The sequence below is a fragment of the Leptonychotes weddellii genome, unplaced genomic scaffold (assembly GCF_054177405.1).
Source record: "Leptonychotes weddellii isolate Sample4059 unplaced genomic scaffold, ASM5417740v2 HiC_scaffold_15557, whole genome shotgun sequence".
NCBI classification, from domain to species: Eukaryota; Metazoa; Chordata; class Mammalia; order Carnivora; family Phocidae; genus Leptonychotes; species Leptonychotes weddellii.
This window is the reverse complement of record NW_027737365.1, coordinates 1-4,786: the sequence shown is the minus strand read 5'-3', so window position 1 is coordinate 4,786 and position 4,786 is coordinate 1. Positions and strand designations below refer to the sequence as shown.

At 45.8% G+C, this 4,786-nt stretch overlaps 1 long non-coding RNA gene across 1 annotated transcript; it reads right to left on the bottom strand.

Annotated features, from left to right (window-relative positions):
- Positions 1-1,098: 1,098 nt before the first annotated feature.
- LOC145718427 (uncharacterized) lies at positions 1,099-4,709 on the bottom strand. The gene is made up of 2 exons (XR_014141802.1): positions 2,703-4,709; positions 1,099-1,704 (listed from the first exon to the last, which is right to left on the bottom strand). It is a non-coding gene; the product is annotated as an uncharacterized LOC145718427 (long non-coding RNA).
- Positions 4,710-4,786: the final 77 nt, after the last annotated feature.

Genomic DNA, 4,786 nt, shown 5'->3' with positions numbered 1-4,786 from the left:
AGGGAGGAGAGAGGGGAAAAAAAGATCAGACACAATGGAAGGACAGATAAGAGAAAAGAAAAAAAGAAGAAAAAAACCTGATTGCATGGGTCTTCATCCTGAGGCAATTTTTCAGGGGAAAGAAAACAGAGCCCAGGTCTAGCAGCTGGATTTTATGGACAGAAGAAGTCAAACGTATGGAATCATTTGTGTGCGTGTTTTCCGATTTACCAAATATATCTTCAGAGATTGTTAATGTGGGATTAAAAACAACAGTCCCAACCATAATGATGATAAGAAATTGAGGCCAAACTTTGCCCCTGAATACGAGAGAGAAAAAGAAATTAAAATGTCATCCCGTAAGAAAGAAGCAATTAAATTAGGTCATGCAGTCTTTACCCAAAAGACTGGCCTTTCTCTTTCAGTTAGATTCTTTTTCGTGTATTAATTTGTTGATTCTCATATTTTGGAATCAGGGCAATGGTTTACCAGTAATTCTAATTCTGCCTTCCCCTGCCTTGGAGGCTGTGACAGGCACTTTCTGGGTTTTAGAGGGATCATGTCTTCCTGGTTCAACCTCTGAGCTCCGAGGATACGGCTTGCTGCCCAAGAACCACAGCATCTAAAGCTTAGCAGCTGCGTCTTTTCTACTGTCCGAGGCAGCTTCACGGCAGTGAAAATGCAAACAATTTCCAGAACTCTGAGAGATGACTAGGTGCACAGATTTGGGATCTCATCTGGGGCAGGATGACAAAAACTACATACAAGCATTTAGGTGTAACCAGCAAGGTTGTTGGCCAGGAAAATTCAAGGAAAAGGATGGATTTCAGAACCTACGACACCCATTCATTCCATCCTCAAAGTGCTCACTCGAAAGGAAATTTGGGTGGAGGTAGGTAGTCTGAGCTGGGGGCTGGAGCAGCCCGGATGTAGAAAGGTCCAGATTCTGTGGATGTCCAGACTCCTGTCCAACCCCTATTTCCAGGAATTAATATTCACTGACCTCCTTCCTGTGTCAAGCACAGGGACCCTAGGAGATGATATTATAGGCATAATAAACACATTTAAAATGGAAACTCAGAGGGTCTAAATGCCTTAAAGAAGAGACCAGATTGGACCTTCAAAACTCGTACTTTCAAGACTCTGGGTAAAGAAAGGACCAGAATCTAACTGGCCTTAAGTTAGGTTAGTTGTGCCTTGATCCATCCCTCCGTCCTGGTAAGTGGGAAAAGGCAAAATGAGAACAAATAAGAACATGGTCAGTGTAAGGAATATCATCAACTCTGCCCAGCTCTGGCTTAGGGCCAGGAATTCGTATTCCGGGGCCTAAGACCAGGGCTCAGGACTGAAGCTTGGTCCCTATCAGTGATCAGGAACAAATTAATCCAACCACTTGCACCACGAGCTATAGTTTATCTCCCCCCGCCCCCCAACAGCTTCCTGCAGCGTTTCTGAGTTAGGGAATCAAACGGAGTCAGACTCCATCACTGGCCTCCTGCCAAGTGCATGGGGATGGCCAAGGCCAAGAACACGGTGGATACGGAAATTCTGTGAGAGACCTCAGCTTGGAGGGAGCCACAGGCCAGCGGCAGAGCCCCGGTGCCTCACCTGCGGGCCCCGCGGCCCTGGGCTGGGCAGGTCTTCGTCGGGCTTGATCTTGGACCTCTTGTTATGCATCAGGTCTCCCGTGCTGCTCACCGCGGACTCACTTGTCGGCTTGTTCTGCTGGTGACGTTTGCGGGGACAGAGACAGAGACAAAGATTAGGTTTCCAAGGAGCGGGACCAGAGCTAAAACACACAAGTGTAGACGAGCAGGCCAATGTGGCACTAGAACAAGGACTCTGGTAACGCTCCAATCCCACGACAGCAGAGTTCGGAAAATGTGTCTGAGGCCAGAAAACACATCCATGAGGAAACTCCTTGGTCCCACTCAGGAGTGGAAACTCCCTGTGGCTTCTAGGGGCGCCTGCGTGGCTCAGTCGGTTAAGCGTCTGCCTTCAGCTGGGGTCATGATCCCAGGGTCCTGGGATCAAGCCCTGAGTCAGGTTCCCTGCTCAACGGGGAGCCTGCTTCTCCCTCTCCCTCGGCCGGCTACTCCCCCCGCTTATGCTCTCTCTCTCACTATGTATGTCAAATAAATAAATGAAATCTTAAAAATAAATAAATAAATAAATAAACTCCCAGTGGCTTTTAAAAGCTAGAAGAATAGAGCCGGGGGCCTGGGCTTTCATGAGCTCCCACAGTGTATTTAGAAGAACAGAGTTGTGAAGTGGGTAGGAAACTGAAAGAAACAATTTACAACGTTCTTTATTTAGAGGATTCAAACTCTTCTCTGAGCGGGATTAGTGAGAAGGTTAAGAGCAGAGGGCACGGCGTGGTTTGTCCCATGAAGTTATCACAGGATTCGAGGTGCCTGTGGAGAGAGTCACCAAACGAGAGTGACCCCTTCACGCAGCATACTGCCCTGAGTAGGGTTACAGACCCTCATCAAGCAGCCTGCTGTCCCACCGAGGAAGAAACGACTCTGGGGGAGGAAGCCACTGCTGAATGAGGAACACACACATGCCACACTCATCAAACCTGAAGACTATGGCCCTGGGTTAGGAAGACAGCGGCATGGAAGCCACGAGAATGCCAAGGTAGTGGGCCCGCTCGGAGCTCCTGGGCTGGGCATGGCTCTCCCCTACGATTACAGGATGGATCATCGAGCTGTGTCTCTCACCTGTGAGGACTCAGAAGGGCCCGAGCTGACCTGGACGGGGTTCAGAACCGTGGGGATCCCAGGAATAGGCCTCTGTGTTGGAAACGTTGGAGCAGGGTGGATGAGTGGAGGGCTGTGTCCAAAGGCCGAGCCTAGGCTCTGTTGTCGGCTTAAGATTTGTTGATGCATATGGAGAGACACGGGTGCAGAAGGGTAGGTGAAGCTCAAGGCAGGGCTGCAGGTGGGGAAGAAAGAGTAGAAGGCTCTCGTTTACACGAATGCAGAGATTACTGCGAGCACACCAAGTTTGCATCATTACACCTGGTGCTACCATCCCAAATGACAGGTCTCCCTATTGAAATCAGAAGGTAAAAACGGTTGACGATGAACATCTTGGACACTTCCAAGAGAAACGCAGCCACTGAGCCAGGACACACATGTGCCTGCGCCCAGACACACAGACCTGAAATAAGGCTCAGCACGACGGAAACAAAAGGCGTCGGCTCAATAACAGCTATTTATTGCAATAACAAACTTTATATAAAAAAGAGAATGGGTGACTACATGCTTTATAGTACTTTTATTGGCTCTCAGGGCCGTATGTTTCCGTGCATGGAGCAATTCCTTTAATCTCGGCTCACGCTGCGTGCTTTCATATGTCTCCAGATCTTATTACAAGAGGAAGGAAAATCAATTGGTTAAATGTGTTTTGAACACCATGCTTGTCATATCACTCATTTGTTTGTAAAGATGGAAAGCTTGGTTCATCCAGAATGCCACCTCAAGAATTTCCATCAGTGCCGTCTGGTTACAGAAGCTGATGGATTAACCTCTCCCGGCTGAAATCGGTGATCAATGGGCTTCGGTGGAGGAATATTCCAATAGGAGAGCACGGCTCCCTCTCCCAGCTAAATAGCATTAAATGTTTGTGAAAGCCCATTATACATGCTAATGCCTGTCACCACTTCATTATGCCACAGTACCGACCAGCCTGCAGCGGGTTTCCAGGAAGCACTATTACCTAAAGATTTCTCAACCGGTAGACGGTGTCAAATCGTTCTTTGTGCCGGCAAGGTTTAGGAATCAAATCCTCTTAAAAGAATGAAGTGTTCTCGAGGAATTTACCAATGGCTTAAAAATGCATGAAAAACTATAATTGCATTCATGAACATTTCCTTCTTAAAAATAATCAGTGAAAAAAATATATATATATTTCCTCCATCCTGCTGTGTAATACCCAGCAAGAATCGGGGTTTCTTGTAATGTCAAAGGTAGAATTCATGCAAATTTCCAATCCGGTGGGTTAATTACTATTGCTGGTAAGTGCATTAACTGAGAATATAATAATAATTACAATAACAAAATTCAAACCACTTCAACAACTTTAAGTAATAATTCCAAAGATATATTCTGTTCATTAACGTGACTCCACGTTTTGCCTATTTGACTACAATCCATGAAAGGCGGCTTCAATGGGATTACATTACTATTATTCCTACAGAGAACCTTGCGTTACAATAGCTTGCCCATTTAAGACTGAATATCATTAAAGAATACCCTCGGAGAATTTCACCCAGCTTGGAGGAACTCTCCTTTCATTCTGCATTGTAGTTCTGTAATAAAGGCAAGCAGAAACATGGTGAAAACAGTCATTGTTCATGGCAAGTTAGGGAAAAATCAGTAATAATATTCTGTTTCTGCCGTGCTATAGTTTCTGCCCGTGTTTCCGAAAGCAACTGTGAATGATTACAGCAAGACTCCGCTAAGGTAGCCGTGTGGATGATTGATAGGGCATTAATCAAAAGATGCATATCTGCCCCAGAATTTGTTCACAAGCTTTCTTCTAATAGCTGATTTCATGTTCACTGAGCTCTATGCCAGTTTGTCCAATTTATTTTTCAGCGTACAAGCCATTCATCAAAAAACACAATGATTTAACACCCCCACCCCTTTCCTTTTGGTGAATGGGTATTACTGAGTATAACTACCTTATTCTACTCATTAAAAAAGCAAAAACCCAAAGACCCCACTACACATATATTTACAATGTGACACAGAGTTTGCAGGAGCCTCCAGACACCTTCCTGTAGTTTCCTGAGCCCACA